This window comes from Parasteatoda tepidariorum, chromosome 3 (genome assembly GCF_982258835.1).
Source record: "Parasteatoda tepidariorum strain Cologne lab strain chromosome 3, Ptep-v5.0, whole genome shotgun sequence".
Classification (NCBI taxonomy): Eukaryota; Metazoa; Arthropoda; class Arachnida; order Araneae; family Theridiidae; genus Parasteatoda; species Parasteatoda tepidariorum.
The window spans coordinates 13,380,253-13,391,812 of record NC_141757.1 but is presented as its reverse complement, the minus strand read 5'-3'; the positions used below and the strand labels follow the sequence as shown (position 1 = coordinate 13,391,812).

The following is an 11,560-nucleotide window of genomic DNA, read 5'->3' as shown; positions in this document are numbered from 1 at the left end:
TCTTTCGAAGTCCCGTAGGTGCCTTGAGCGCTACAAATAATACAGATATTACAAATTCCATTGCAAAATTTAAACGAATTCCCCACTTTTTATTTATTTTCATGACAAGAAATTAAAACAAACAAAAAAACAATCACAAGGCACTTTAATTAAATAAAATTTCTTCATAAAATTATAAAACATCATTCCTCAGTTACATTTCACCACATTGCTGCTGACTCATTCAAACAGATCATTTATGTAGAAAGGTCAAATTAACGTTAATTTTGTTTTTTTCGTTGAGTATGAAAAGTTCGCCATTCTAGTAACCCTTAACAGGCGTGTTAAGTGTCGGCCGGCGACTACTTTGTTTATTACTTCTTTGGCCGGCGCGTGTTAGCAGCTCTTTCAAAAAAGACTGAACTTTTGCGTCCGGTGTTTTGGTGAAAAGTAAATGATAAACTTCATCGGAAATGTTGTTTAGAAACTGATCATCCGGTAAGTTATTATTTTTTTGTGATTATACTTTTTATGGATGTTTTAGCTGTAGAATTAATTCTTTATAACTTACATAACAATTAAAAAATGCATGATTGATTTGATTCTTTTTCAAAAAATCATTCCTAACCAATTTTAAATACCGGTCACATACGTTAATCCATAAAGGCCCAAGTATATAGATTGCTTTTTTGTATGAATGCATTTATGGTGACTAATTCACGTTTAAATTAATTGAATATTTAATTCTATTATCTACCGTTTTAGTTTTTAAATTTATTGCAAATGTATTATTTAATGACATTTGCATTTAAGCGACTATTATTTCAATTCTCTAAAGTCTGAATTCTTAAAAGAAATCTTATAAAATTAAACTACATATTTTTTATATAATTAATTTCATAAAGTAAATTTAATTTCGATAGCGGTAAAAAATCTTCCATCGCATCAGCTCATCTCGATGCTTCAAAGTCATATATGATACATATGAATGTTGATTTCCTAATTAACTGCTTGAGATTCTTATTTTTCCTTCACAGCGTTAAGAAATGCTACCTGCTTTGATGTGCCTCTCTTGATTACAGTTATTTATAATTTCTCAGTTGACAATTTTGCGTTTTTCTTTTTTAAATCTGCTTTGTTTTCTTCATTCATGCGTTGAATGGGCACTTTATTTTCGAGTGAAACATGTCAACTTTTTATACCATTAAAATGTTTGAATTCAAATGAAAGCATTATGAAGCAATTTCTAACTTCCATCGCTTCTAAATAGTCGTGATTTTAAAAACATTCCGATCTTCGAGCTAATAACTACCTTTCTTAAGACAGTACGCTTATTTGTGCGGGTATAATGTACTGTCTGGTGTATTGTACTTTTCTGATGTATTTTCTGTGTGATCTGTGCACATGGTCCTGATAGCTTGAACCTATTTAATCTATTCACGCATGAAAAGTTATAAGTAAAAGGTTAATTTTGGTGAAAATAAAACATTTTATTCTGTTATTCAGCTTATCTAAGGTCGAAATGTTTGATCATGATATTTTAAAACGTGCTATCATTTTATACGCAAGCATAACTGACTGCCTACTTACACGATCATTGAGAAAGATGTTACTAAGTGGTAGCAAAATAATATTTAAAGTGGAAAGATTCTTCGAAAAAATTAGTTTCTTCGCTGACACTTTTAAGCATAAAAATCATCTTTTTTTTTTTAATTTAATAGTCGATTGCAAGTAATAATATATTTTTTGGAAACTTAGAAAAAGCAAGATTTTGATATTGAATAATAAATAATGTTATGGCTAAGGAAAATTTTCCGCATTGATACTCAAGTTGGAAGTATGGTCTGAAGGTTTTGATAGACACGTATGCCTCAGGCAACTAAAAATGTAAGAAGTGGTAATTAATAAATAGTAAATGCTAAGGCAAAGGTTGCAGGTTCGAATCCCGCACAGAGCATGGATGTATTTCTCTCTGTGTTGTCCTCTATTGTGTGATGAGCGAATGTGGTCCACCCTATTAACAGGTATCTGTGGCAGTGTGTCGTGGGTAGTGTTGATCGCCTCCTTGACTAAGGTTCACAGGTGCCCACCGGGTAACTTTAAATGAACAACACTTCCGTCATCTTCCGAAGAAAAAGAACGAGTGTTCAATACCTGCCATTTGAAGATGTTGTTGTTGTTGTAGTTCATTTACGTCTCACTAGAGCTGCACAATGGGCTATTACCGACGGTCTGGGAAGCATCCCTGAGGATGATCCGAAGACATTCCATCACAATTTTGATCCTCTGCAGAGGGGGTGGCACACCCGCTTCGGTAGCCCGACGACCTGCACGCGAAGTCGAGCACTTTACGGTAGAACAGTTTAACGAGGACCAATGGGAGCACAATGGGCTATAGGCGACGGTCTGGGGAACATCCCTGAGGATGATCCGAAGACATGCCATCACAATTTTGATCCTTTGCAGAGGGGGTGGCACCCCCGCTTCGGTTGCCCGACGACCTGCACGCGAAGTTGAGCACTTTACGGTAGAGCAGTTTAACGAGGACCCATACCGCACACCCTCGGTCCCTACGCAGACTGATTTAAGTGGTCATCCACCTGCACACTGACCGCAGCCAGTGATGCTTGATTTTGGTGATCTGCTGGGAACCGTGTCTTAACGATCAGTCCACTGCGGGACACCATTAGAAGAAGAAGAAAAAAATTAATCGTTAATTTAAAGATTACGTCCTTATTAAATTTAAAAGTGGGGGCTAGTTCCAGTAACTGAAGTGGATTTTGTTTTCTCTCTTCAGCTGTAAATTTAATTTTGTTTAAAAAAATATTAGGAAAGCTATTTTCAAGCTGTTAATGTTTGCGGTACCCAGAAATGCATATTTATTATATCTGAGTCAGATTCTTTGCCCTGAAATACGCGACCTCAATGTCCCCGGGTTATTAACTTGAACAAAACTCAACTAATAAAGAAATATAAACACAAATGAGCTTTTATTTTTAACACTCCCTTATTTTATATAATGCGATTTCTCCCAGAATTTCTCCAATTACAAAATTACACCACAGTTTTCCCACTTTAATGAACTTAGCTTTCCAGATGGATGACAGAGATATATTCGTTCATTAACCACACATCATAACTCCAGATAAATCATGATGACCGCGTATGACACATAGAAAAGTCCTTTCAAAGTCAAGGCTTTCTAATCGTGAGAAATCCACGCTGTTGCCAAACGCCGAAAAAGAAAAAGAGTCACATTCTCACTTGAGAAAACCCTCTACCAAATGTTCTTTTTTACTATTTTCTACACAGAATTTTCGATGTTCTAATCCAGGGAAGGTCTTTTGGTTCCATGCACACGTGGGTCTCATTCCGACCCAAGATAACAGACACTAACGAGCGCTGATGTCATCACCCTGAATAACGTCTTTCAACGTTCTTCCACCCTCACCCCCAACACTGAATAAAAAAAGGAAAGAAAGAAGTCTTTCCGATATCGTTTTTTTTTTCAATTTTTTTATGCATTGCTGTCTACCATAGGGAAAAACTGTAATTGTATCTTCTGTTTTCAGTTGACAACAAATCATTGGTTCCTTGCGCTTTTTTTACACCAAGACGACGCTGCCTGGATTCGTTTGCTGAGATTCACCCCCGACAATGAGGAAAAAATACACTAGTTTTTTCCCCCCTTTTGTAGACAGGGTAGGGACGGTAACTTCATTTATGGTTTTTTGTAAATTGAAGAAAAGTTGATGTTTTTCCTCCCTTACTTCATTTATCTTTGTTCCAAAGACTCTTGTTTTTTTTCCCCAGCAGCAATTTGTGCATTTGGAATGAAATAGAGGTAGAAATTGCTGACTCCATTAGGTACTTTGGAAACAAGACATCTTTTTTTCGGTCTTTCACTAGCAATTAGCTACCACTTCATTCACGTCTGAAGGCATTTACCAAATGAGCAATCATGAACAGCTCATATTTTTATCTTTTATCGCTGAATGATGCGAATTGTCACCCTGCACCCTCACGTGCTGGAAATAATTCAGAAGTCCCGCTTTTCCAATGCTGAAGCAGTGTTGCTGGATTGGGCTACAAGTAGCGGATAGGGCTACTTTTAAAAGTCCCAGCTACTGAAAATCGAATTTGGGCTACCCGCTACTTTATGGGCTACTCATTATTTTTCAAAAGCAACAAATCTTAAAAATGCGCTACTTTTTTTTCTTACAGAATTTTTTTTTTTTTTTTAATTTTTTCCTCTTCCCATAATAAAATGATTCTGAAAAGTCTGCAGTTTCTTTATCTTTTTTTAAAAATGATATTTTTATTTCTTGTTGTTGAAAACGCTTTAGCTTTGGATTCTTGATTTGTTTTGCTAGAATCTTTCCATATCTATGTTTCAAATCGTAGACTGGTGAAATCGCAAAGAAATGTATGGAAAAAAATGCACGGCGAGTATGATGGGGGAAAAATCTTTTAACTCCAACCATTATTAATCGTTTATCTTCTGGAAAAATCACGTGACCTATAATCTGAGTTAAAAGGAAAAATTTAATTTGACGAAATTGTTAGCGCAATGCATTGAAATTTTACTTAACTAAAGGAAGAAAAAAAAACGATATATATATAACGTATTTTTTGGGCTACAAAATGTTCGAATCCGCTACTTTTGGAACTCCCGTTCGCAACTTTTTAATCTTAAGTTCTGGCAACACTGTGCTGAAGTAGCAAAAGTGGTAACACAATCCCATTAATTTTATTTATCTAAGTGAAACAAGGTAGTTGGGAGCACTATCTTAAACAAACATTTCTATTAAAACACATAACTTTATCAAATTAATCAATTGAATTTATCTTTGGTTTTTTTCCAGTTACATTTTTTAGTTTATGATAACTAAACTTAGTACTTTTTAATGCACAAGCTCCAGTATTCTATCGATCATAGCTGCCAACATGGATAGGAAAAGTTCCAGCGGATTTTAGGAAATAATATAAATTTCATGATAATTGGTGCAAAAGGTACTAAATATTTTACACATAGGGGTATTTAAAGTCATCAAAATAGAAAAACTACAATATTTTCCATGCTAATGTTATGTTATTTATTGTGTTTATTCATAATTTTGAATATTAATGGGCATTTAATTCATCAAAGATAGTTAAAAGTTTCATTTAATTAATTTAAAAAGAGAGTTCTGAATAAAAATGAACGGAACATTTTAGAACAACAAAAGTTTTGAACTGATTTCTATAAATGAGATTCGATTCATTATGCAAACACATACCTCTTTAACAACAATTCAAAAAATGTAGTGTAGATCATAAGTCTCAAATTTATACAGTTAAACCTGTTTATCTCGAAAACCTCTATATCTCAAAATTTCTAGAAACATTTACTATTTAAAATGAATGTATTTTCCATGTCGATCTCGAAATTTTTTCTCTCAAAACCTCTGTTATTCGAATTTCTAATAATCGAGCACAAATGCCCAAACAACATAATTAACATAGAAGGTTAAACGTAAAAAAATCTTTAAAAGGATTAATTTCAGTGCTAAAATTTTTTTTTATGTAAATAGCTGTTTGTGGTTTACAGAAATGCCTGTATTATTCTAGTAAAAACAATTAAAGCACTTTTAATCGAATTTCTTACTTAAATTTATTTTTTAAAATACCTATATAACTCGAAGCCTCTTTATCTCAAATTTTTCGCCTTTCCGTGAGATTCGAGATAAACAGGTCCGACTGTAATTTATTTAATTACTAGGGGGCTAAGTCTCTTGATCGCTACCGCTCACCAATCCCGATGATTAACTAAACTAAACTCAGTGGTGCGACAGCCCATAGAGGGCCAAGGCCTACTGTGCCCATCTCAGTTTTCTTGACCTTGGGCTCTGGGGTGCAGGAGATGTTCCGGTCAGGTGGTCAGCCGACAGCATGCTTGGTACTCATTTATCAACCCACTGAAGGGATGAAAGGCTGATTAAACATTGCCCGGCCCGAGGATCGAACCCAGGACCTGTGGCACGGGAGCCTGAAGCCCTACCACTCAGTCACCGGGCGTCAATCCCGGTGATTGCTTCTCAATAATTGTGGTTTCTTGGCAGAAAACAGTCTTCTACTGAAGTTAAAAATATTCATCTATACCCACCAAAACACTTTTTTATGGAATAAAATACTTACTGTCTTATAAGACAGCTTTTATTGCCACATCCCGACCCGTATATTTATCCCGATCTTTTATACTTTATTCAATTAATTTTTTTTATCTTAAAATATAATTCGAATTTTTTAAAAATCATACTTAGGAATTTATTTTCATATCAGCAGCTGGAATCTAATTCATGTTTGTGTTATCTATACCTACCAAAACACTTTTTTATAGAATGAAATACATCCTGTCTAATAAGACAGCTTTCATTGCCACATCTATTGTGAAGATTTCATTGTTTCGTTCCCCAAACATCTTGTTTCCATAGAAACAGAAGTTCTGGTGAAAGATTGATTTTTGCAACGGTTTAACACGGATCTTCCCAACCAATTTTGTACTTTCATAGCTTTTAATGAACATCATTATGATTTCGGAAACCGGTTGTTCCCGAATCTATAGCTAATATTCCCGTTTCAATTTTTGTTCTTGCATCCTCTTCTGCCTCCCTTTTCTCTGTAAACATTGCCAACCGAATCAATACTTTCCTCCCTCCCTCTCCCATATTCAAACACATCTTTTGTAGTAGGGTGGTGCTGGGGCTGATCCCTAGTGCATTGCCTTTCCGAACTAGAACATCGTAAATGCCGTTGCAGGAAGCCCCGGCTCTCTCTCGAATTTCAAACATTCCCCATAACTTTCCCCTTCATTGATCATTAAAACTCTTAAGAAACTCCTTCAGAACTATTTCGAAATTCTAGAGCCCCAGCTTTCGAAGGTTTTGGAGTTATTAATCGATCAAAATTTCGAACTATGCGTCCATTTGTTATCTGTGATAAAATCCTTTTCCTAAACGGGTGGCTAATTCAACCCATTTAACCTGTTAGCACCCTGCGTTGTGTTTATGGGATAGGACAGTTTCTTTTTTTTTCACAAACATAAAATTGTGCTTGGATAAGTGTTTCAGTTTTATTATTTATCTAAGAGAATTAAAAATGTTTTCTTTCATTATAATTAATTAATGATTTAGGTTTCTGGGATTAGATTTAGAACACAAATAACTTGAACTTTTCGATATGAAATGGTGGCTAGCAGTAGCAATATATACTGGCCAAAATATTAGACGCACTCTAAAATTCTATGTGAAATCCATGTGATACTATACAGCTCTATGGTTTTTAAGCAACTGAAACCGGTTTGCACTTGTTTACGTTCGTGTATCAATTGGTTAAATTAGACTATATATAATATAAATTCGACGATTGGATAAATTAGACGATATATTATATAAATATAGAATATTTAATTTATGAAGCATTATATTAGTATATTATAATAATTAGACTCAATTATTAGACGATCTGTAGTTTTTTAATAATAACATGTTTTGCACTAGTTTATATGCAATTCTTTTATATTTAAACATACGTGCAATGGATTTTTATTCAGGAGAGTTTTTATATACTTCCTATTTGTATTTATTTTTAACGTATTGCATTTCAATGTTAACCAATTGATACACGAACGTAAACAAGTGCAAATCGGTTGCAGTCGTGTAGAAACACTAAAGCTGTATAGTTTCACTTGATAATTGAGATTTTACATAGAATCTTTAATGCGTCTAATAATTTGGCCAGGGATTGCATATATATATATATATATATATATATATATATATATATATATATATATATATATATATATATATATATATATATATATATATATATATATATATATATATATATATATATATATATTATGTTTGCTAAAATAGACTACAATCGCAAATCCTAAGCCTGGAAAAAGTGTAAAGGAAAGTTACAAAAAAACATATCTGTTTTTTAAAGTTATCCAATTATCCGGAACGGCTTTGATCTCGATTAGTTCCTTACTGCTCTACTGTATTTAGAAAAAAAAGGTATGTTTATGTTTAGAGAAATGCTTTTTTGTGCCTATGACTTAATTAATTTTTCACTGATTAACTCTTGACGTCCACTCGTTGAAACATTAAAATTGGCTCTTAAATCATGAAAATTGGATCATTAGAACAAGTAATTCCGGGTAAAAACTTTTTTTTCACTGGACTTATATTCGAATAAATAATATTTGAGCATACAACAATATTTCGAGCTATCCCAGAAAGCATGTAAACCTTACGACAACCTTTGTGTCGAAATTTTCTTTTTGCTGTCACGAAAATGTTTGTACTAAAAACCTTTTTTCAATAAAGCAAAAATATTGCAGTTTCAAACCCTTCATCCTAAAAGGAATAGAAATTATTTTTTAAAGCTTTTTTAAAAAATACTGTCACTTATGTCCATAATGACGTTTTAGATGACGTCACACTAGCGATAGGATCAAATTGCATTGTCCATTAAAATTTCACGACAAGGTGGATTTTAGCTGAGCATACAAGACTTTGCGAGAAGAAACCTGATAATTACCTAGATATAAGATTATTTTCACCTTGAGACTAGCTTTATTGAAGGATTTTTTCACGCTTGAAAACCCTGACTCAACCTTTATTAAAGGTTTTTATGTAGAAGGTTGTTTTCCAAGGTTCTGAATGAGGGTAATGTGCGTAAAATAGAGCAGCTTGCCACAGATCTCGTTTTAAGGTTAGAAGGTTTACACGTAAACCGCGTAACAAACCTTTTTAGGTTTACATTAAAAGGTTTTTGCTGAGTGAAAATTAACCTAATTTTGCTATCTGGGATATATTGTTCTTTTCTGTTACAAAAAACCGTTTTATTAATTTAAAGAACTTTTGGAAAATTGTTTAAATTTATAAATTCGCAACTGACTTATGAAAGTTATTTTGGGAACAAAATTGGTCAGAAACCACTGAGAAGAAATGAAAACAAATAAATACTGTTTTAGAATAAATCAGTTGAAACAAGCAATTCTGGCGTGGCGTAATTTATTTACTGACGTCTATTTCTTTGGGGAAGAAAAAGTATACAAGTCGTTTATTTCTTTCCATTTAAATAGAAAAAAGAACAGATAAATTGCTTTTTTTGAGAGATATATACAGCTAAACTTCAGCTTTAAACGAGAAAAAAAATGCACCAGATTTCAGTACCGGAATGTAGGAACGTGTAGAAATATTTTTCATTTCTTTCAAAGAAGATAAATGTTCTAGGCCAGTGATTCTCAACCTTTTTTTTGTTGCGGCACACTTTTAACGATTTCGAAATTTGACGGCACACAATGAAAAAAATTAGATTTAAAGTAGTTTAATTACCTACTTTATACTGTGTTAAATAGTTTGTAATAATAATTTTGAATGTGAAATAAAATAATACGTACTACAAAAGCAAATTTATTAAGGGATTAATTATTTCTTTCAACCAATTTTTTATTAGTTAGTAACAGTTATTTATTTTTTGCTAGATATTAATTGTTAGCTTGTTTTCTATAGTAATTAACTGTTAGTTTTTTTTGCATTAATTGTTATTTTTCTGTGATTTCTTGTTAACGAGTTCTTTTGCTAATTATTAATTGTTAGCTTAATTTTTGTAAGTTATCCTTTGTTAATTTCTTTATTAATTGCATAGCTTACTTTAGTGATTAGCTCTTATAACATTTTTTAAAATTGTGTGTCGTATATAATTTAGACACTTCCATCTTATTTTATTATTGTCAGAGACAAGACAATCGCCGACAAAGATGTTCACGTGGCTAAAGCGTGGAAAAATTACAAAAAGTATATATGTATATATATATATAAATTTTTCTTTAATTTAAACTTTACTCATAATAAAAAAAGCATTATAATTTTTATTGTATCATTTCTAATATTTGGCGGCACATTTTAAGAATTTGGCGGCACACAAAAGTGCCGCGGCACAGTGGTTGAGAATCACTGTTCTAGGCGTTCCACTGCACCAGTTGGAACTGGGTGTTGGAGAATATAGCTGAATTCGTTTGATTAGTTCGTACCTGCAAAGCTGTTTTCAATAAGAGATTGTTATGATTTACTCAAAAAATTTAAAAGCTTACGATAATACTATAAACTTGAATGCAAAATAGGAGACTTTTGTTACAATATCTGACTTTTCTATTAATTATTAGAAATCAGTGTACACTAAATTGTCAGTGTAACTACTTTACACCGAAGTTTTTTAGCCAATTCAAATGTGACTATTTAAATATGTAGTAAGCTTATTCATTCATAATATTATATCTACTAAAATTGAAAAGAATTAATGAAAAAGTAGTCTTAAGCCCCAATATAAAAGAAAATCAAGAATTTACTTTTCAATCAGAATAACATTATTTTTTTAATTTGCTAATTTACAAGCGAGTGCTTTGTCAAGCAACTGCATATGAAAGTGTAACGCAAAAGTTAAAAGAAATATTTTTGATAAATAATAGAAATGTGCCTCCTCTATCTGTAAATTATGAAAAGATATTTCTGGAAATATAAACGACTATCATATTAAAGCCTATAATTTGACAATTAGTCTATAATGATCCAATTATTTTTATACAATTATCCACTACTTATTCATTTTAACTGAGTAAAATTTAAATAGGAATTCCATTTCTAGATGGTACTCAAAAATCTAATTATAATAAATTCGAACAATAAGCTCAACAAGCTCAATTCTGTTAAATGAATTACGCTTAATGTTTGCAAGCGATATTTTGAGAAACGGTGAATAATTTCTGGATCTGATTTCATTTGTTTAAATTAGAAACTTACTACATACTCCGGTGAAATGTTTCGTCATTGCTAAATGATTTGAATTAAAATTTGATTCCCTACAATTTCAAAGACTTAAGTTTTGATTCGATGTCACGACCATTTATTTAGCTTCCCAGATTTTTTAATTCCTTAAGAAAACACTGGTTTTTCAAGACCTTGGTACCTCTGTTACCTTTATTTAATCAAACTTAATATCTACTGCTGAATGTAAACTTTTTTAATTGCCGCTCTTTATTTTTTTGAAAGAAGGACACATTTCTAACCACTATTTAGAATCCTTTGCATCATCAGAAATAAAATTTTAGTTAAGCTTTCCTGAAATCTCTAATGAGGAGTTAAATTTGAGTTCAAAATCTTTCAAGTTTGTCTGTTGAAAAAGTTCTTGGTGTTTTGCAAGATGAATTTCTTGGATTAAAAGATGATCTCTAGGTAAAAACATGTTAGAAGTCGCAGAATTTTTGCCTTTAATCTGCTACTCTTATCCATAATATCATCGTAGTCTCATCCATTATAGTGGCAGAAACAGTTATCAAAACACCGTTTGTTTCCATTTGTGTCTGCGAGTCTATCTTCTCAAGTCAGTTACTAATGAAAGCGAATTAAAGAAATAGATTAGAAGTTGAAATATATTATCCAAGATTAATTAATTTCGCTTGAATAGTAGTTTGTGAACCCTTTGCTTTCGAGTCAAGGCTACCAATTTTTAAATTTTTTGGGGAAAAATT

General features: G+C 32.4%; 1 protein-coding gene across 2 annotated transcripts in view; it reads left to right on the top strand.

Annotated features, from left to right (window-relative positions):
- The first annotated feature begins 221 nt into the window (after positions 1-221).
- The window catches only part of LOC107440185 (LHFPL tetraspan subfamily member 2a protein), a 58,562-nt gene continuing 47,223 nt past the window's right edge, over positions 222-11,560 (top strand). Inside the window, exon 1 of one of the 2 annotated variants that reach the window (XM_071185709.2) lies at positions 222-477. The gene's annotated coding sequence lies outside the window, so the exon portion shown is untranslated. The remainder of the gene's footprint in view (positions 478-11,560) is intronic. The other variant, XR_015432428.1, reaches the window with a different exon arrangement.